This window comes from Arvicola amphibius, chromosome 1 (assembly GCF_903992535.2).
Source record: "Arvicola amphibius chromosome 1, mArvAmp1.2, whole genome shotgun sequence".
Lineage (NCBI taxonomy): Eukaryota > Metazoa > Chordata > Mammalia > Rodentia > Cricetidae > Arvicola > Arvicola amphibius.
In genome coordinates, this window is record NC_052047.1 from 28385098 (window position 1) to 28407087 (window position 21990).

Genomic DNA, 21990 nt, shown 5'->3' on the forward strand with positions numbered 1-21990 from the left:
GAGTAAGAGTTTATTCTGCAGCCAAATATAAGCAGCCATGGCCTGGAAAGAGATCAAGATAATCCCAAATTCCATATTTCAGTGTGGCAGATGCATCCTCATATTTATAGCAACAGAACAAAGTCATCAGTCCAGGCACTTTTCAGACACTGGTGGAAATCCCAGGTCACAGCAGTCAGCCCTGTGGTTCAGGTGCTGTCTAATGGCATTCTTAGCCTTTTAGTTGGTGGAAGCCGGTGGCCTGTTGATACATTTGAAGGACTTAACCTGTTTCTGTCTGAGAAATGGCTACTAAGCAGCTAATGACACGGGTAGCCCAAGATAAATTGAAATCAAGCTCTATCAGACAGCATGCCACCCCTCCGCAGTCTATTCAATTAACAGTCTTACAGAAAGTCTTTTGTTCTCAGGTGTGTATTTGTGTGCTTGGCATAGGGAAAGCCACATAGAGGTATAATTCTGACAAAAATACCAGACTCGGTTCTCTTTAAGACTGGCCAGGTGTGGTGGTGCACACATTTAGTTCCAGCACTGGGAAGACAGAGGCAGGCGGATCGCTTGAGTTTTGAGGTCTACAAAGCAAATTCCAGTACAAAGTTACACATAGAAACACCGCCTCAGAAAACAAAAAACTTGTGTAGTATGCAAGTGAAGATGTTTTTGCCTCCATTACCTGAATTGCTTACTAGATACAAAATGGCGATTCCACCAGAAACATTTGAAGAGAGAAACTTTAGTTTTAGTTTTGCATTTTTGTATTTCCTTGAACCATTTCTGTATTAGGTTTTTTTTAATTAATGATACCTTATTTTCTGAATTTCTGTTTCTTTGTTTTCATTGTAACAAAAACGAGAGCATTCTCAGAATTGTATTCCATTTCTTTTTTCATAAATAGAAACTGCAGCAAAATGCCATTGCTGCCCTCAGTAGTTAGTATCTTAAAATCCACTGCAGAAAGCCCAAGAGACAGCACAACCTTTTGTACCTACAGTCTTAGATACTGCTAAACAGCCATTCCCCGTTCAGCTTTCTTCACATTGTGTGTGAGAGGAATATTTCTTAAGACTTTTTGTTTGCTTTAGCAAAGAAATCAACGGAGGAAAAAAAACTCAAAAAACAAAACAAACAAAAAACACCCTGTAACTCATGTGAAGCACGCAGGGTGTTGTAATTTCAGTTTGCAAAGCTCTGAGATACAATGTTGCAGAGCCAAAAGCACACGATAGATTTAATGTAGCCAATTGTGGACTTTTGAAAAAAAGAGTAACTGTTCCCTGTGAGTTAATTTTGGATTTTTTCAAAATCTCTCTTTTTAGGCTTTGTGCTGGATTCTTCCAGACAAATGCGTCTTCCATGTGGGCCAGTGTTCTGCTAAATGCTCTCCGTTCTCCCTTTGCAATCAAGACGATGTTGCTAAGGAGATTTCGCTTTTATTGGTGCCATTGGTTTGTGTTAATACGTTTTGAATACCTCTTGGTATTCTTCCGTAGACAAGGCCAAAAGAAAAACTTCCCCGAGTCCCCCAATTTACATGACAAATGGAGCGGTGGTGTAATGAAGCCGATCTAAAGTGGGCAGTTGAAAGGGACCCAAAGAAGGGCACTCAAGTGAGAAATGAAGAGACGGGCAAGTGCAGTCTGCAGGCTGCCTTGGGCCAGCTGCAGGAACTGGCTCCAGCCAGAGGGAGAGTGAGCGCGCACCTCCCTCTGCAGAGACCACCCACTTTTGGAGCTGGGACTGACACACCATAGATTACCTCACCGACACAGGACCACTTAAAAGTGAGCCAGGCTTCCAAGCAGGCAAGAGATGGTCCTTCCTCAGCCCTTTGAGTTCTGAGTCTGGCATAAGCCGGACCTGCGTCCTGCACCTTTTGAACGTAAGTTGCTAATGAAGTCCTCGAATTCTGGCTCTCAGGACTGACATACTCAAACTTACTTGGAGGAAGATTTTAACTGGTCACCTTTGTTATACTCTTATGTTCTTTTGTATCACATCTCGGATGCCAGAACCCTTTTTTTAATCCAGGAGCTCTGAACGAGTGATGCTATCCTAAGCTGCTTGAAGAAGTGGAGCTTGTGAAAGTCCGAAGGCCTGCTGTGGGGTACATGTTTACATGTGGGGTACATGTTTACACTTAACCTTGTTCAGACCCTGTTCACATGTTAACACAAATAATGTGTTATCTACAGTTGGTAGCATGCTGGCCTAGCATGCATGAGACCCTGAGTTCAATCACCTGCACCATATAATAAATGGAATTTATAATCCCAGCACTGGGAAGGTGGAGGTAGGAGGATCAGAAGTTCAGGGTAATCCTCAGCTGTACAGTGAGTTCAAAGCCAGTCTGGGATACGTGAAACATTAAGAATAATGGAAACATGAAAAATTGCTATAGCCGTCTGAGGAAATAAAAAATTGACCACAAAGGAAGCCCTTTACGTATCTCTACTGAGGTATTAAGAGATGAAAATTCTAATAGTTTGTTAGTTCGGCAAAAGAAAACCGTAAACGGATGGCTCGTTAGTAGCCACTTATGCAGCAAGGTAAGCAGACCATCCTGTGTCACTGGGGAGTAGAAGTCTAGTGCCTCTGCCGTCATTGTCAGTGCATTCCCTCTGTGGAAGATGCTTGCAGGCCACTGTGCTTAATCCAGATGTTCAGACCGAAGGTGGCAGTTTTTGTCAGTTGTCAAGAAATACTACAGTTTGGGGTTTTTTCCTTTATAATATTTTTACATTTAGTTCATCTTTCAACATGGTAGTGATGGCAGGATCTGTCAGTGGTTTGTGAATTCGCGGGGCCATTTTTCTGTTGCATAAAACTAAATGTAGTTTATGCAATGTAGCTCAGCTTGCTTGCTTAGCATGTACAAGGTCCTGTTTTCAGTTCTTGGCCTTCATAAAACAGGCACACTGGCCCACCTATAATTCTGGTACTTGGGAAGTAGGGACAGGAAGATCAGAAATTCAGGGTCATCCTTGGCTACACAGGGTTCAGAGTCGGCCTGGGCTAGAGATCCTATCTCAGAAAATAAAGCTAAAGTTAAGAATTCTAAGAATGGAAACACAGCTAAGGGTTGGAGGTGAAACAACATATTTTATGTGTGTTAAGAACTTAAATATTTTTCTGAGACTCATTCTAAAATTCTTAAACTGGGGAAGTCCAGAATCCTAGGGAAACATTCCTCTCCAGGGCCGTAAGGTGTGCATGGCACGGTTTCTTCTCTTCAGAAAATGAAACAACAAATCCACCCATCTCTCAAAGACATGTAGAATTTGACAGGCATTATTCCAAGGTTTTGAGCTCTGCAAAACCAGCTTTCCATCTTCCTGTTCGCAGCATACTCCTGGTAATTTTTCTGGGTGGAGGCAGCATGAGGGATCAAGCCTCCGCCCTTATGCGTGTACTAGGCAAGTACTCTACCACTGAGCTATAGATCCCCCATCCTGTTGGCTTAAAACTTTCTGAAAGGAAGTAAGACTAAATCAAGCAATCCGCCTAGATTGTCTTGTCCGTGTTGTTTGTTTTGTTTTTCGGTGTCTGTTAGCCTGTGTCACTGTAGCAGGTACTCTGAGAGGAAAGAATGATTTAGGCCAGAGGTGGGAAGTTCCAGTCCACAGTGGTTGGCTCCATTGCTCTGTGTCTGTGGTGAGAAGACTCATCTTGGTGGAGTACATGGAGGAGCAGAGCTGGTTGCTTATGACTGGAAAAGAAGAGAAAAAGGAAGAGACTAGAGCCCCATTGTCTTTTCTAAGTGCATACTCCCCCCAACCCCCAGTGACTTAAAATCCCTCTCACGCTTAAGTCTCTGCTGCTCCCAAACAGCACCACTCTGGGAACACACCTAATGTGGGCTTTTGTGGGATGCTCAGGACCCCAAATGTAGCATTCCTTATAAGGGGCAAAGATGAGGTGGACCCTCAGAAAGCACCAACAGCCTTACTCAGAACCTTCAGTCATTAGGTGGCCCCTGACGTGGCTCCGGGGAAAGCATGTGTGGAGGAAAAGTGCTGTCTTCTGGCCCAGCTCTGTCAGCGTTGGGCCTTCAGTCATAATCCTCAGTGAGTAAAGGCCCCTGCCACCCAGTCTGACATCCCAGAATTCCCTTCACAGGATGCACAGAGGTAGGAGAGGTCCAACTCTTGAGGCCCTCAGATCATCTGTGCCCCATAGCACATACACACTAATAAGGTTTCCACAGCTAGGTGGACATGCCTAGGGCTTGGGAGACTGGAAGAGGAGGAATGTCACAAGTCAGGCATTGTCCTGAGCTACACAGCATGGCGTTGGGTCACCCAAAAAGGGAAAAAAGGGAAAGAAAACAAAAACCCACCCAACTAGGAAGCTTTTATTTATTCATTTTGGTCTTGAATACTCATGCTTGTACACATCTACCTCGTGAAAACTTTAAGGATGGGGGGTGGGGGGAGGAGAGCGTGCATATTTTTCTAAGGTATGATTAAGAAAAAAGTCTCTCCCATTCTTACCTAATTTCATAACATTCGTTAGCTCATTAAAGGCCATCATTGTTAGTGACAGTGCCAGGCCTCTGGGGCCCAGAGTTATACACGCTACCATATGTAGAACCCCCTTTCTCGGCAAATGGAATGATAAAAATTACAAAAGTGATCTCTTGGAATGTGTGCAAAGCCCTGGGCCAGCGAGATGCTTCTCCAAATAAAGGTGCTTGGCACACAAGCCTGGTGGCCTGAGTCCATCCCCAGAACCCCATGAAGGCAGTGGGAAAGAACCGACTCCGCAAAGTTGGCCTTTGACCTCCACAATCGACTTGTAACAGTGAGAGGCCCAACCACCGCAAGATCTACAAACGAGCAAATTAAAAATCATTTTATAGCCTCGTTACATGGTAGCAGGTTACACTGAGGGGTCAGAGAAATGAGATTGTAAGTTCGAGGCCAGCCTGAGCCATATCTAGTCTTGGGAACTGACAAGATTGCTGGGTGGGTGAAGGCGCTTGCCTTGAAAGCCTAGTCATCTGAATTTGGTCTCCTCAAGTGAAAGTGAAAGAGAACTCACACCACAGAGTTGTTTTCTGGCCTCCATGTGTGTTTGGGGTGGGGGTAGGGGCACATATGCCTTCACACATACCATAATAATTTTTAAAGTTGAATTTATTTGTGGGTGTATGTGCAGCCATGGCAGTGAAGGTCAGAAACCCCATCCACCATGTGAGTCCAGGTTTCAAACTCATTGTCAGGCTGGTGGCTCAGGCTGGCCTTTACCTACTGAGCCATCTTGACAGCCCCGATTTATGTATTTGTTCTTTCTTTCATTTATAAAGAAGCCTTGCCACAGTTGACTGAAAGGGCCTTGAACACTAGGAGCATCAAGAGGTAGAGTGTGGCTTTGCCCTCCAAAGGTTGCTTGCTCAGCTCTGCGAGTGCTGAGATCAGCCCTGCATACAGCCCTATCAGCTGTGACTTAGAGATTCAATTACTTATTGCTCATGGTGTGAAAACATTTAGAATGGCTGGCAGCCTACCAGAGCCACAGTTAAACATTCTGCAGCCTAGATGGCTGGGTAGCCAACTTCACGTCAGATTAAACACATTCGTTTACCATGAATAGCTTGCCCCCCTTCAAAAAAAAAAAAAAAAAACCAACCTGAGTTCATTATTTGAAAAAAAAATGCAAGGGGTGTGTTGTTTTCCAAATTGAAATTAAGTTTCTTTGCTTTCATTCTGATGGTATTCATCAAATGTATCTTCTGTGGCGATGGTGAGACTGGCAGGAAAGGAACGAGGAGAGACTTTGGGGGCTAATAAAAATTACTAAAAGGACGCCTACATAGTTGGGCATAATGCAGCTGAAGGATGAACATTCTTGAACTTCATAACGAAAAATTTACATTTCATGAGCATCTTAAATTACAAAGGTAGCTACAGGTACGTGTGTGTGTGTGTGTGTGTGTGTGTGTGTGTGTGTTCTCATTGAGTTCTCCAAGTGACTAATGCCATGCAAACTATGTCCTCTGTTTCTTCACCATCAAGTTTGATTCTTAAAGCATAAGCTACTGAATATTAATTTTAATGAACACCACTAATGGTCTACACAAAGAACCCCCATGAAACGCCCATATGTAATAAAAGCTTGCTACTAAAGAAGGGTATTTAAGCACCATTGCTCAACCGGGCACTAGAGCAGCATGCCAAAGCCTTCCCCTCTAGTTTTGTATCACGTGACTAGAAATGGGATGCCCTGCGAACGGTGGCAGTGTCTCAGTGTAGTAGCATTTGACAGTTCGTACTCACTGGATATTATGGTGGAGCTATTCTGTTCCAGCTTGTCGTGCTCTCAAACAAGTTCTGCGAAAGTACTAACAGCTCTTGAAAGTGTGGTGGAGGTTGGAATAGTGGCTAAGTAATAGAAGAGACCCCAGAGTTGGAAGAACAAACACGAAGCTATCGGGAACTGGTTGTATAGGGGGCTGTCATTCAAGGGTAATTGATAAACAGATAGGTGGCTGAGAAGGCAAAGAAGGTCCCACTTTTAGGGATTGTCAGTAACAATGACATGTCTGTTGGCCATGATTGGGTAGATATTTTCTGAGAGCTTTGGTGTGTAATGAAAGCATGTTAACTGTTCAGTGGTATGAAGGTCCAGTGCTAAAATAGTATTTTTATGAACTCAGTGCCTTTTGACCAAAACGTGTCCTTTTATGATTTGAAATTTTAAGTTTAAAACAATAATATATATATTTATATTTATATATACTTATGACTGAAACATTAAGTTAAATGGACCTAACTACTAACTGAATACCTATACACATAAACTCCATGAACTATTTTTTGTATTTTAAGGGATTGGTCATAAAAGTATTCTGAACGTGATTGCTCAGCTGTGTGTTGTGTATGTATGTAAAAACATACAGTGCGCTTTTAGTTTAGTTTAGTTTAGTTTGAGACAGTCTCACTATGTAGCCCAGGGTACCTCAAACTCTCCGTCTTCTTGCCCTAGTGCTGGGATTACAAGTATAAGCCACCAGGCTCAACTTAAGTTTAAGATTTTAAAATTTTAAGTGTGTGTGTGTATTAAATATAACTTTAAAGTATGTCTTAGCTTGAGCTTCTATTGCTGTGGTAAAAACACCATAACCAAATCAGCTTAGGGAGGAAAGGGTCCATTTGGTTTGCGTATCCAGGGTCACAGTCGATAGAGAGAAGCCAAGACAGGAATGTAAAGAGGGCAGGAACCTGGAGGCAGGTGCTGACACAGAAGCCTTACTAAGAGTACTGCTCACTTGTTTGCTTCTCATGGCTTTCTCAGCCTGCTTTCTTAGAGCACCAACCCAGGGGAGGATCACCAACCCAGGGCAGGACCACCAACCCAGGGGAGGATCACCCACAGCAAGCTGGGCCCTCCCACATCAATCAGTAACCAAAGTAGTGTACCACAGTCTCACCTACAGGACAGTCTGGTGGGATCATTTTCTCAATTGAGGTTCCCTCCTCTGAAATTGCTCTAGCTTTTGTTAATTTCACACAAATGTAGGCAAATCGTGTACTTTAAAATCACAGAAGTGACATAAGCCATTCTATGCTTATTTCCTTTGTTTTCCCTACTGATCAATTTTGTAGTGAGCCCACAAAGACATAGCTCTCAACAAAATTGCATCAAAGTCATGAGTGATATTCCAGTGGGTTTAACTAGTTAAATAGGAAAATGACCCCAGTGGGTTTAACTAGTTAAATAGGAAAATGACCTGGAGTAAAGGAGTTGCCTTCAAAGAAACCCGGAGTTTGAATAGTAGTTTATAACTCTTCGTGCTTTGGGGTTCTATGTAGAAATTGGCATCTTTTAAATAGCTTTAAAATAGAGGCAGATGATGACTTGGCTTTGAATAAGAGAGTGTGGTTCAGATATAGAAAGATGTAGAAAGTCAGTTGCATATTGTTGTAGAATACCATTTAGATTTTAGAAACAGAGTTTACTGTGTTTTCCTCACAGGACAGTTTCAGCCTGTGTTCTGAAGCCACCTGTCAGAGAGTTGTAACAAGTCTTTCTCTGTCCCACAAGCCAGCTCCCAAATAATGACATGGAGACTTATTAATAATTATGAAAGCTTGGCTTATAGTTTAGGCTTGTTCCTAACTAACTCTTATAACTTAAGTCAACCCATTTCTATTAATGTATGTTTTACAATGTGACTTTTTGCCTTTCTTTTATTCTGTATGTCTGACTCCCTCCTTATCATGTTTGCATCTTCCCTGCACCTCAGTTATCTCTTCCTACCTCCTCTCTCTACCCAGGAGTCCCACCTATGCCTCCTGCCTAACCATTGGTCATTTGTCTCTTTATTAAACCAATCACAGCAATATATCTTCACATGGTATACAAATATCCCACAACATTTCCCCCTTTTTGTCTAACTAAAAGACACATGCCTTCAATCCCAGCACTCAGGAGGCAGAGGCAGGTAGATCTCTGTGTGAGTTCAAGGCCAGCCTGGCCTATAAGAGCTAGTTCCAGGACAGGTTCCAAAGCTACAGAGAAATCCTGTCTCAATGCCCCCAAAAGAAGGTTTAAACTCTAACATAATAAAACTATATACAATAAGAACAATTATCAAGAATTACATTCACAGTATCCAGTCCATTTATATTTAGCAAATTCAGAGAAAATACTCCATTATCTATCTTATCTTGATGAATTTAAAGTTTTATACCTAAACCATTTTCTATTATAACTTATATTACCATCCTAAAACTATCATTTTAGACCTCAAAACATTTTCTTAAACAATTTAAGCTTTTATGTATCACAGCCTTGTACACTTTATACCTCTTTTGTGAGTTTCCTTCTTGACTTTGGTAACAAGGAAAACTGTATCTATAACTATTTCATTTTCAACCCCATAAAAGACCCAAGAAGGATATATTATTACCTGAGTAAACAGGAAGTGCAGAGCAAGCAACTTCTATAGAAATGACAGAAACAGCTGGCTGCCTGGACAGTCACCCAAGGATCCTCTGAGTGTTGGGGTATCTCTCTTCAGCCTACAGGCTTAGAATATCTAACAGACTTTCCTGTGAAGCAAGAATTTTGAAGGACTGTCCTATCTTGGCAAGGTTTAGCAGTCACTTTCTTTTGGGTTCTGCTTGTCCAGTTTAAAGAGCTTACTGTCAGCAGTCAAGGCATATTGGAGGACTTTCTTTCCCACTGCCAGCCCTCAAATAATGACATGGAGACTTCTTATTAATTATGAAAGCTTGGCCTTTAGCTTAGGCTTATCTCAACTAGCTCTTATAGCTTAAGTAATCCATTTATATTAGTCTACATTCTGACATGTGGTGTTACCTCTCTTTCATCTTGCACCTCCTGTCTGCTCTCTGTCTGGCATCTTTCTTCCTAGAGTCCTCTCTGTTCCTGGAAGTGCCACCTATACCTAGTTATTGGTCATTCAGCTCTTTATTAAACCAATCATGACAATATATCTTCACACTGTACAAATATCCTGCCACAGGGAGTTCCACATTTGCACCGTGGATCCAGCTTTCTCTCACCTCCCTTCAGATCCCATGTGTGTTATATATTCCACTTCATTTGCCACACAAGAAAAATACACTCATTCACTTAAACCAAGGGTCAAATCAAATACTCAACATGGAGGAGGAGGGTCTAATAGCAAGGCATTGTCTTTTATTTTTCCTTTTGGCCTATGGTGATAGGTTACTGATGACCCACCCCTTAACTTCTTTTCACCCTGAAGGTGAAAGTAAATAGTGGTAGGGATTGAACATAGGGCCTTGTGTAAGCAGGGTGAATTCTCCAACACTGGTGAGCTGCACACTGAGCCGTCTCTGACAACGTTTGGAGTCTATTACTGTTATTATTATTAGTTTTTTGAGACTCAGTTTGTAGTCCGGGTGATCCTCCTGCCTTAGCCTCCCAAGCCCTGGGACAATGAGCTTATGTCACCATGCCAGGCTTCACAGCTTTTTCCAGGGAACAATGAATAAGGAATGTGTGTGAGGTAAAATGTGATGAACACACAGAGCTGTGGGCAAAACGAGGCCAATTTTTCTAAGATCAAAGTTGAGGCGCAGAAGATGTGCATATAGTTTAGCAGTAGAGTATACACTTACACTGTTTGCTCAAAGCCCTGGGTTCAGTCTCTAATACCCCCAGAAGAAAGAAAGAAAGATGATGGGAGTGGGGACTGTCATTCCCAAACTCGGGAGACTGAGGCAGGAAAATCCTGATTTCCAGTCCAGTGTGAATTTAAGAGTAAGCTGCCATAGCAACAACAGCGTAAGCCAGGCTAGTAATGACACACATGTAATCTGGCCATTTGGGGAGCAGGAGGATGGAGTCACATGGTAAAGCCTCTTCTCAGAAAAAACATTAACACAAAACCCTCACAAAAGCATAATGAAATCTCCCAGATAGTGCATGGCTTTAAAACACAGGCCTTAGGGTGAGAAGGGCTCTTCTGCTGGCTTGTTCCCAGGGACAATGGCGAGCTCCAAGGAACAGGGAATGAGGTGTGGGAGGAAGGATGTTAGTTTATTTCACATGCTTGCATTGCTGTTGCAGAAAGATTAAAGAATGACACGTGTGAGCCTTCCCACTCCTTTCTTTTGCCTTGATCCAGCTAAATATCAGCCTGGGGCTCTCGACGGGTGCATGAGGAGGGATGGTGGCAGGAGCAACAGGGGACACAAAGGTGGTGCTCCCTAATTCTTCAGGGATGCTGCATTAGCCATTTTGGGTGGGTCCTTCTTTTTTCTTTTTCTCCAAAGAGCTGAAGATAGCAGCCTTGGGAACCACTGAGAAGGCAGGACAGAGCAACAGAGAAGGGTAGGAGGGAACGGCCAAGGAGAAAGCGTTCGTGGGTTTGCACAGACATTCTTCTGCCAGGCTGTCAGCTGTCCATAAATGTCTCTCCACCATGTGCAGGACAGAGCAAAAGACACGGAAGGCGGACAGAGGGTGTGTGCTTTGTAAGTATCTGGTGAGATAGTCCTCAACTCACCCAAAGGATTCTCGGAACAACGGACTGAATTAGCACTGAGAACAAGTACCTATTGTGTAGGCCCAAACAGCTTTAAGTGTTTCTTCTAGAGATAATTAATTTAATTAAAATGGTCCCCGAAGCCAAATGAGCTCTGTATTGAGCACTGCACACATTCCTCCCAAATTCCAGCTCAGGGCTGTTGAGAATTAACAGGCTAGTCACCACAGCTCACCCTACTTCTGTGGAAATGGCAACCCAGGGACAGCAAGCTGGGGGAGTGGCATTTAGGAGCTCTGTTGTATTGAAGGAAAGATCATCTACCTCTAGGTTTTATTTCAAAACTGATGTGGCCATCTTTTTATTTCATGGTGATTTAAGGAGAGCTCTCTGGCTTTTGGCCCCATCCATTTCAGAAGCCCACAGGATAGCCTCAGTGGCTTACACACCCTAAAGGGGTGAAACAGATACATGAATGAAAAAGCTACCCCTCTGCAAACAAGGTTTGGGGTCTATTATTTTTTGGAGTAAGTAAACTGAGCAGCATTCGGTCTTAGATCAAAACTATAATGCTGTCATGTCTCCCAAGAGGACACGGTAAGACATGGTTTCATTGAATGGTGGCTTAGTTATGGTGGATCTAATTCAGCACGCTTATTCCAAACCACACGACAGTGGCACCTCAGGGAGGCTGCAGGGAATGGCTGCTGGGCTAGTAGCCTGTGGAGTCAGGAGGATGGCTTCCTGGGCTCTCTGTGACTTGTGCACTGGCATGGCTTTCACACTCCCCTCTGCCTCAGTTTTTCCTGTATAAAATAAAGATAATACATACTTTTTAAAATATCACATTCTTTCAGCTTGCATTGAGTTCTTGCTGTGCTGTAAGCACTGGTCTGGGTGTTTAGGGCAGGCAGGATACAGCTCTGGGTGTTTAGGGCAGGCAGGACACAGGTCTTGGTGTTTAGGGCAGGCAGGACACAGGCCTGGGTGTTTAGGGCAGGCAGGATACAGGTCTGGGTGTTTAGGGCAGGCAGGATACAGGTCCTTGTGTTGTGACAATTAAAGCCTGGTGAGGGCAAGAGGATAAATAAGATGTCCACAAACAAATGAAAACAGCAACAACAAAACAAAACATAACATGAATGATCTGGGGAGTGGCGGTGGCGCACCCTTTAATCCTAGCATTCCTGAGGCAGAGGCAGGCCGATCTCTTTGAGTGTGAGGCCACCCTGGTCTACAGAGTTAGGCAGACCAAAAGCCGATGCCAGAGTGAAGATTCAAAATTGAAGAAGGGACAGCCCTGTGGGTATCTAGAACGGCCAAGGCAAAGGAAGCTTCGGGAACTGAGGCCCTCAGCAGAGCTTGAGGTGCGATGGGCAAGGCCGTGGGCAGAAGAGTTCTGAAGAACACTGAGGAGCTGTGCGAGCCACCGTGAGACCAGCTTTGTTTTGCTGTTTCCAGTATCTGAAGGGTCTGGTCAGGAAGAGGGGAGAAAGCTGCTGAGGACATGGGCTTGAGGAAATGAGGGGGTGGTTGTTCACAGAACTCCAACACAGACTGGCTGGGAAGATGAGGGAGTGGTAACCAGATGAAGGCAGTTGTGGGAGTCTGTGGAAGTTTTCTCCTTGTCATAGACACAGAAATCTAAGTAGCAAAAATCTAAGAGCAAAGGGGAGACAAGCAGTGTTAGGCGTCTAGGTAGGGAGAAGCTACCATGAGGGAACAGGCAAAAATGTACAAGTTGAACATTCCTGATCTGAAATTCCAAAGTCCAGAATATTCTGAAATCCAAAACGTTTTCACCCATATAAGAAGAAGTTCAGATTTTAAATTTTCATATTAGGGATCCTCCACAAGTTAGAACTCTGTAAATAATAAAACAGAATAAACCCAAACTCGAAACATCTGTGGTCAAGTATTTGGGTCAGATGGACCACAAGACAGTATCATAAGGACTCATGTTCAGAAACTGAGAGACCAGTCAGTAAGTTGAACTTCGCTAGATATTTTCATCCATCCCAAAACAGGCAGGCTTAAGTTTTTCCCTGGCCCTTCCTAAGTACGAGAGAATGAGAGGAGGGCAAACCCAGCTGAGAGGTTCTAAAGCAAGAATGGGAGGATGTCATGTACTCCAGAAGATGCCACTTCATGTGCAAGGAGCAAGAGGAGAGAGAGCGCCTCATAGTGCAGGAGGACTGGAGGGACTGGGGAGTGGGAAGAACGAAGGTGGCTCAGCGTGGAACGTGTGGGCGTGGTGGGATGGTGGCTAGTCTGACGGGGTGCTGATGTGGTGCGGCACCTCATTAGATGTAGCCTGGGATCTGGTTATTTGATAACTTCTGGCTCTAAGTTTCAAAACTGAGGGCTCAGTGGGTAAAGGTGTCTTCTTCTAAACGGAGTTCAGTCCCCAAGACACAAATGATGGAAGGAAGAACTGACTCCAAGTTATCTTCTGACTGCCACTCCCAGGTCATTGGACACGCGTGACGGCCCTACCAGAATAAGTAATGGATGTGAGAAGAGACAGAAACAAGGACGAGCAGCATTGGTGTTGGGAAACCCTTGGAAGCTGGGTACGGCGTTGCATGCCTGTAACCCCAGCTGCTTGGGGAATACAGGAAGAGGACAGACAGACAGACAGTTCAAGGCTTGTCTTGATTACTCAGCAGATTTGAAGCCAGCCTGAGCAATTCAGCAATTTTAAAGGTGCAGTCGGAGAGCATCTAGCCCAGCCTCACAGTGTAGGTTCCGTTCTCAGTGCTGGCACAAAGGGGAATGCCCTTGAGGGTTCAGAGAGGGCGCACCTGAGTCGCCCTCACAGGAGCCTCTTGAACTTGGGGGTCCCTTCACCACTCCAGACACTAGAGGACTCTGAAATTCTCCAAGCACCTCTCGCTCTCTGCTCAAAGTTTCACTATCTCTCTGTGCCCTTTGCTGGATTTTCAAGAACTAAACTGTGTTACTCATCAGTTTTCTACAGGACAGTTGAGTAAAAAGGCTGGACCTAATTTCTGTGTCAATAAATGGGCTTATTTTGATTTTTATGGGGCTCACTAAGAATGACCTTGAATTTCCAACCCTCCTGCTCGGATTAAAGGCACAGTCCAGCATGCCAGCTTTATTTGGTGCTGGGGATCAAATCCAGGGGTTCATGCTAGCTAGGCAAGCACTCGGCCCAGTGAGCTACACCCCCAGGTCCCGAAGCTTCCCTTTTTACTAATTCAAAGATTCGGCTCACACAACTTAGCAATAGTGCTAAAGCCTTCACGACTGGCTTTTCCTCTTGTAGTCCCATGGAACTGAATTTACTTTGGCTGTGAACAAGAAAGCCATTTCGGGCCTCCCATCATCCTTTTGTGTCTCCTCTGGCTGTGGGTTCCTGACGCCTGGTGCCGCACAAGGAGCATGCTCCCCCCCTACCCCCTTCCCTTGCATTAGAAATTGAGAAACTGAAGGACATTACTTATTTTCTTTGAAATGTCACTTCAGTCAGTGCTCTGCCACCTTGCAGGGAGATCACACTGCCCACGGAGGAGGGTTAAGCTGTTACTGATCTTTCATCTTGCAGAACTATCTGCAACTGGGAAGGGTAAACTCCCCACATCACAGAACCCAAGGAAGAGATTAGCGCGATGAGACGGAGGGCTACCACCAATCCATCTAATCTAGACCCCAAACAGAAAAATGGTTGCTCGTGCTTATCATAATTACAATGACATTAAGGCGCCTTTTGGGGTTGTTTTTGTTTCTTTGTAAATGGGATTTAAGAACCATACCCTATGAAGATGACGAATGGAGCTGCGTGCCTACCAGGTGCAAGAGGTCCGTTTGTGTGGCGTGAGTGCGCTAATCCCTCTCCCCCCTTCTCTGTTTGGCAGCAAATCACTTCCTGGTGCGCTCCGTAATAACAGGCAGCTGTCCTGTCAGCCCTGCTGGAAAATGAGATAATAAGGCCGGCAAACGACGCCCTTTATGTCAGAATCCACCACTTCCTGCAGTTTGCTTCTGAGATGCTTTGAGAGACAGGGATCAGGGCAATTTTCACACTGTTTCTCCTTCTTCGTCTTCAAAAAAAGTTTGTCCAAATTCTTGGTGAATGTCATTTCCCTTTGAGACATTTGGTGAAAAAGGGGCAGCCCTGCTTCACTGCACCGGGACAGAAGGCTTCCAAAAAGCCTCTGAATGGGGTCCATGAAAGGAAATCCCCACTCAAAGGCGACAGAGGTGATCAGAACTGTCTCTAGGGCCTCTAGGGATGGGTTTGGCTCTGAGGAAGAGGACTGCTGGGGACCTTTCTGTCAGCAGCCCTTTCTGGAAGCTGCAGGAAGAGCAACATTGACTTGCAATGCTGGAAAATAGGCTGTCTGTGACCTCCTAGCCGGGAGATTGCAACTGGATAAACCCGGTGGTCTTACTGAGAGAGTCCCGGGTGGTGGGCAGGACGCATGCTTCCGGGCTTCTAGAAACCCAAAGTGGGCCTTTCTCTCATTCCTTGAAACAAAAAAGGAACCCAAGGCTCACACTGGAGCTTGGTATTGAAACTGGGGGCTTGTCTTGATGGCTAGAGTTAGGGCCTTTCGCTAAGACAGCAGGCACTGTTGGGCACTTTCTCTGATCTGCGCCCGTTTCCTATTGTAAATTCTCATCATGGTCTGAGGCCATGTAGCTCAGTGGTTACATGCTTGCCTAGCATAAATAAGGGCAAGGGTTCTGTCCCCAGCACTGCAAAACAAACAAATGAGTTAATCCTGCTTATGAATGCAGAGCAGCTCACATGCTTAGAGAACATGTAAGTTAGAATATGAATTTTTGAAGCTGGAAAGATGGCTCCACAGTTATGAGGACTTTCTTTCCCTTATCTTGGAACTGTTGGCTGGCTAAGGTAAGCAAGATGGAGAGGCTCTTGTCAGCACTTAGGACCCACCTTTGCTGCAGTAATAAAGTGTCTTTTCATTCAAGTGAGTGGTTTTTTCTCTAGCTGCCTCTCCCCTCAGCACTGGGTTTTCATTCCCTCGCTGTAGACCAGGCTGGCCTCAAATTCAGAGATCTGCCTGTCTCTGCCTCCCAAGTGCTGGAATCAAAGGTGTGTGCCACCACCATGCCAGACTACAAATAAATTACTTTCTAACAGAGACCTGCTATGTCCTTAAGCCCCAGATCAACTGATTTACACATGCTAACTCACGGGCCCCTGTGAACACTCCAGCTAAAGGATTTCTGCTATTCATCTTACTTTACAGATCAACAAATCAAGGCTCAGACAGTTGGGGTAGCTGTTTGGACAGTTGTCCAAAGTCATGAGCCAGAAAATGGAAGAAATTATGGAGTTCAAAAGTCTGGTTTCAAAGTCTCTGTACCCTTCTATTAACATTAATGTTAATCTATTCTATATTAATATTAATCTATTCTGCCCACAATTTCTAGAAACACATCAGCCAATACAAAAGACACCTGTAACTATTTAAATTAACATCTAACTTTTTAAAGACAGACATGGTGCCCTCCTGTGATGTCCACATTCTGATAGTGAGTTTGAGGCCAGCTTAGGATACAAAGTGAGATCCTGTCTTAAAAAGAAAAACGAAATCATGTAAGTAAACCAAGCAACCAGAGCATCCAGTTCCCTGGCCACACTGTTGCATGCTTGGTGCTCAATGGCCACGGGCAGCTAATAGCTGCCACACTAGATTCAGCACCCTGAAGGACATCACCAAGGGAGGAGGAGATAATGGGCAACACTGCCTTAAAAGCCCATAATTTCTTCTGCTTAATAAAAGTCAATAGCAATAAAAAACGGTCAAAAGCCCACTTTTAAGATGTATGGTAATATTTGGGAGGGGTGGGTTTCGTTTTGTTTTATTGAGACATTATGTAGCTCATTATGTAGCTCTGGTTGGCTTAAAACTTGACCAGGCTGAACTCAAAGTCACAGATCGGTCTGCCTCTTGAGTGCTGGGATTAAAGGCACCTCTCTCTCTCTCTCTCTCCCTCCCTCCCTCTCTCTCTCTCTCTCTCTCTCTCTCTCTCTCTCTCTCTCTCTCTCTCTCTCTCTCTCTCTCTCTGTGTGTGTGTGTGTGCGTGTGTTCCATGGCACGAGGGTGGAAGCTAGAAGACAATTTCATGCAATAAGTTCTTTCCTGTCTCCTTTATATGAATGCCAGGGATCAAACTCAGGACACCAGGCTTATGCAGCTTCTTTACCTTCTTAGCCATCCTGCTAGCCTCCGTTTGTTGGTTTGTTGGTTTGTTTTGAGACATCATTCTGCTTTGTAGCCTAAACTGGCCTTAAACGCTCCTCAATCCTCCTGTCTATGTCTCTGAGTATTAATATTTCAGCTAGTTACCACTCTGACTAGCCAATTAAATTTAATTTTTGAAACTCAGGTAATATAGACAGACAAGAAACGTAATATCAGAAAAGAGATTTCTAGTGCAGGGGATGGAAAACAAGCAAGCTGTATGGCAGTACCTGGAGATCTGTGCTGTCTTTGTTAAAGCAGCAGTGTGCAGACGCAAGCACACAGTGTGCACACATTTGTACACATAGTGTGCACACAGCAGCCCCTAAGACAGCCACACATCTCCAGCATGGTTGTGCTTGCTGTACAGAATATGGGAAGGAGAGATGTGTATCAAGGGGTAAATTTCCTCTCAAAGTTTTGTTTAAAATACTTTTAAAACACTCATGATTCGTTTTATATAAAAATTCCAGCAAATAAAATTCATCAAATGAAAAAAAAACAATTAAATGATTTGTAAGATGTTCCCATTTGGTGTTTGGATCTGGGGCTGTCTGTATTTGTAATCATAAGTAGCACTTGATTTATGTTTAAAATTTTATCTATTTTATGTGCATTCTGTGTGTGTGTGTGTGTGTGTGTGTGTGTGTGTGTGACTACAGAAGTCAGAAAAGTGTTCAGATCCCTTGAAGCTGGAGTTATGGATGACTGTGAGCCACCATGTGGCTTCTGGGAACCAAGTCCTGCGTCCCCTGCAAGAACGACAAGTGCCACATAGTCAGCATTCTAAAAATACTTGCTCATCCCGAGAGCATTTGCATTGTTTGTTTGTTTGTTTGGGGTTTTAATACAGGGTTTCTCTGTGTAACAGCCCAGGCTCTCCTGGAGTTAGCTCTTGTAGACCAGGCTGGCCTCAAACTCACAGAGATCCATCTGCCTCTGCCTCCCAAGCACTGGGATTAAAGGCATGCACCACCACTGCCTGGCTGAGCATTTGCATCTTGCAAGGATGCAGATCTTTCTAATTTAGCATCAAAAGTCAGAAGCTGTGAAGAAAGAGCTTCAGGTGGCAGAAACCTGAGCAGGATGCAGGAGAGAGGATGGCCTCTCAGTGCTGGGGACCCCACCTCAGATTGTGCTCATTCTGTACCACCTGACTGCACCTGGGAAGCCCTGTGTGCTTCAAGAGACTCACACCATGCATGACTGGGCTGTACTGGGAAACACTGGCAAGTGTGTAGCAAGGCTGGTGATGGTGGAGAGAAGGCCCTGGCTGTCGTGGCTCTTCGTCTTCTGTGTCCATCACTGACCTGGAGCAGGCTGCAGCGAGAGTTTACTGAGATGACAGGAAGCTCCCCAATTGTTTAGCCGAGCACCCAACCTCATCCATACACTGTCTTGCAAAATCTCACCCGCCCCATACCGCTCTCACACACACACACACACACACACACACACACACACACACACGCACACACACGCACACACACACACACACCAATATATGCCAAAAATGTTTGTGAAACAATTAGTACCTTGAAAAGAAGAAAGAAGTAAGCCCCAGACTGTGTTAATTCTACGTGTCCCTCCACTGGTTGGCTTTGGAGTCCAGCACAAGGCTGTGCCTGGAGCCTCTGCATGCTGCTGGCACTAGTTAGAGATGCAAACCAGGAAGGATCTCTGTGCTCTCACTGGCTCTCAGGGCCAGAGGCAGAGTCCTCCCTCCCCTTGTTCTCCCCCCTCCCCCACCCGGGCAGACTGCCTAGGCCAGCTGAGGCAAATGGACAGTGTTAGTCACTTCTACGTCCTTTAATATGAAACATAGCTGTGGTTTATGACATCTGCTGAAGGATTGAAAGGTCTGGAGATCAAACTCTCTCGGTCTCAGGGGAGAGAAAGGACTTGCTAAGAAAACATTTCTAGCAGCTCATCTCAAGCCTTCATTTGTGAGGCCCCCCACTCTTGACCCCTGTGTGAGAAAGGGTGTCTCGAAGTAGGAAACCGAAAGGCGTGTGACACGGGTCTGGTCCCCAGTGGTGAATTCCTCCCGGGATTGGCCACACAAGCTCTCCAGCTGGACATGAAGGACGCTCGGGAGGCCCTGAAGGAGGCAGGCAACTCCCCGCCACCCAAGGAAGGCCTCACTGACTGGCCTTGAAGCTCTTTTTTTTTTTTTCTAAGAGAGGAGTGTCTGAGATGTGGCCTTCAGAACATGTGGCATTTAAGAGCTGGGGAGTTGGGAAGGATGGGGGAAAAAAACCAGCTATTTATCCCATGAATTTAAACGCAAATAAATTTACCTCAACTGAACTGAAAAGAAAAATCCAGGTAAAAGGGAATGAAATTGTGGCTTGGGATGCCTATAGACGTGAGGAAAGAGTTTGAGGAGACTAAAGTCTGGGTAGGACCCAAGAAAGAACAGCTAACATTTGCCTTCAAAATCCTCACAGCAAGAGAAGTTTGAGAAGAGGTCTATGTGACATCTCACAGGTTTTGTGTCCCGGCTGCATTGGCTCAGCCAGCAGGAGCCTTTGCCTGGCACCCACTGCCACTGCCTGTGTTGTCTGACTTGAATCTTGTCATAGCGTTGTCGGGTCCCAAGTCCGGCCTGATGATTTCGAAACAGGGATGGGGGGAAAAAGTCCACACAAAATGCCAAAGAAAAGTTCCACTCTGTTATGACTGGGCGAGTTCCCTACAAACTACTTGAGTGGGCCTGGCGACCCCTCTGTGAACCCTTGTCCACTCACCTCTGCCCTGAACCTGGCTTCCTGCGGAGGCGTCCGCATAGGAAATCCACAGTAAGATGTGCGGGAAGAACAGCAAGGCAGTATGGCCGCGCAGCTGCCTTTCATCTGCTTCTGCAAGAGAACATCCGGTCCTAAGTGGGCCACCACATTCGGAACTTGTCAAGCAGAACTGCGGCCGGGCCTATAAAAATGAAATAAAGATCATGAAAATGCTTCCAGATATTTTTATTTTTATTTGCAACAATCATTCGATGGCCCCTGAAGCATTTCCTAGGGTTGGTGTAAGAACGGGCCAGGATCTGGATACAGGCCCGGAACAGCCAATTCCCGTTAGTGTTCAGGTAGTCACGTGCCCTCGAGGCGCAGGAAGTACTCATCATTAGCTCCCTGGAACAGAGGAATTGTGAGGTTTCTTTCCCACCAGCTTCCCGCCACAGTTTTCACCCACCAATCAGAACACAATCTTACTTTAGAGGCGTTTCTTTCTAAAGGGACTTATTTAAACCCGGTGGTGGTGGCGGCGCACGCCTTTAAATCCCAGCATTTGGGAGGCAGAGGCAGGCGGATCTCTGAGAGTTCAAGGCCAGCCTGGTCTACAGAGCGAGTACAAGGACAGGCTCCAAAGCTACAGAGAAACCCTGTCTCGAACTTCCCCGCCCCTCATAAAAGAGACTGATTTAATATATATTGTGACTCATTGCTATATGGGAGAGAAGTGCGGCCCGTGGTGCATTTCGTTATCTTTATTAGTAATCGTTAATTTTTGTTGATTTTGTTATTAATTATTGTTACTCTTTTGAGACAAGGTCACACCATGTATTCCAGCCTGGCTGCCAACTCTGTGATCTGCCTCTGCCTCCTGACTGCGGGGGATCAAAGGTGGGTGTAGCTCTGTGCCTGGCTGGAAGCCATTGAAACAGGGCGAACACAGAGATGCAAAGATCGGACCCTGTCTAGACAGCAGAAAGCATGCTCCGTCAGAGAATGGGAGCGTGTCACTTATTCAGCCTCTGTTAAAAGAGTGCCCATGGGTTGAATAAAAAAAAAAATCCTACTCTGTGCAGATCTTTGGATGACCATGAAGTTCTTGTTAGACGCTGGATTTGGAGTTCTATTTTACTCGGTATTTGTGGTGGTTAGTCTTTATGGTCAGCTGAGTAGATTTGGAATCACCATGGAAACATGCCTCTGGGTGTGTCTATCTTAAGATAGTTCCAGAAAGGCAACCGAGGAGGAAGGAACTGTGGGTCCTGAATGTGGGTGACACCGTTTGGACTGGGGTCCTGGGTTGAAGAGAAGGGAGAAAGCCACCTGGACATCGGTATTCATCTCTCTCTGCTCCCTGCCTGTGAGTGCAGTGTGGCCAACCGCCTCATGCTCCCACCAGCCTGCCTCCCCCACCACTCCTGATGAAGGACTGTACCCTTAAAGTGTGAGCCGCACACCCTCTCTTCCTTGCATTGCTTCTGTCCGGTGTTTTGACACAGCGGCAAGAACAACAAAACAAAACACAACACTAATATGGGTGAGTTTGAAAGTATGAAATTTGGAAATACTGAGGATCACCAATGTGCGTCCTTAGGTAAGATCCCCCTAGCCCCGTGACTATCCCACAGCGTTCCCTTGAGGACTTGGAGGACTTGGAGACTGCTCACTTCTGGAGACACTTCCTGCGTAACCCCGGGGGTGGGAAACATCTGTTAGGACACCAGGTTTATTCTGTGTGGTGACCCCTGAGGTTTTAACTCACTTAGGTCATTTTGAGGCAACAACTATTTCTGAGTTTCCTCTCTCACACAGGACAAGGCCCCAGCCCTGGATAGTGGAATTAGGTCAGCCTAAGTATCGGGGGGCAAGCGGGTGGGGCGCTCAGCCCTAACTGACTAGATCCTCCTCCCTCACCGGGGATGCTTTCAGGCGCCCACCTTCCCACAAGAGCATTAGGAATGGTAAGTTCCTTCGCCTCGGGCTAGCCAGTCTGACTTCTACCCCAGGCTTGTGGTTGACCTCTGCTCTCAGA

General features: G+C 45.2%; 1 long non-coding RNA gene across 1 annotated transcript; it reads right to left on the minus strand.

Annotated features, from left to right (window-relative positions):
- Positions 1 to 3253: 3253 nt before the first annotated feature.
- LOC119807186 lies at positions 3254 to 18880 on the minus strand. The gene is made up of 2 exons (XR_005284301.1): positions 18756 to 18880; positions 3254 to 3706 (listed from the first exon to the last, which is right to left on the minus strand). It is a non-coding gene; the product is annotated as an uncharacterized LOC119807186 (long non-coding RNA).
- Between the last annotated feature and the right edge of the window lie 3110 nt (positions 18881 to 21990).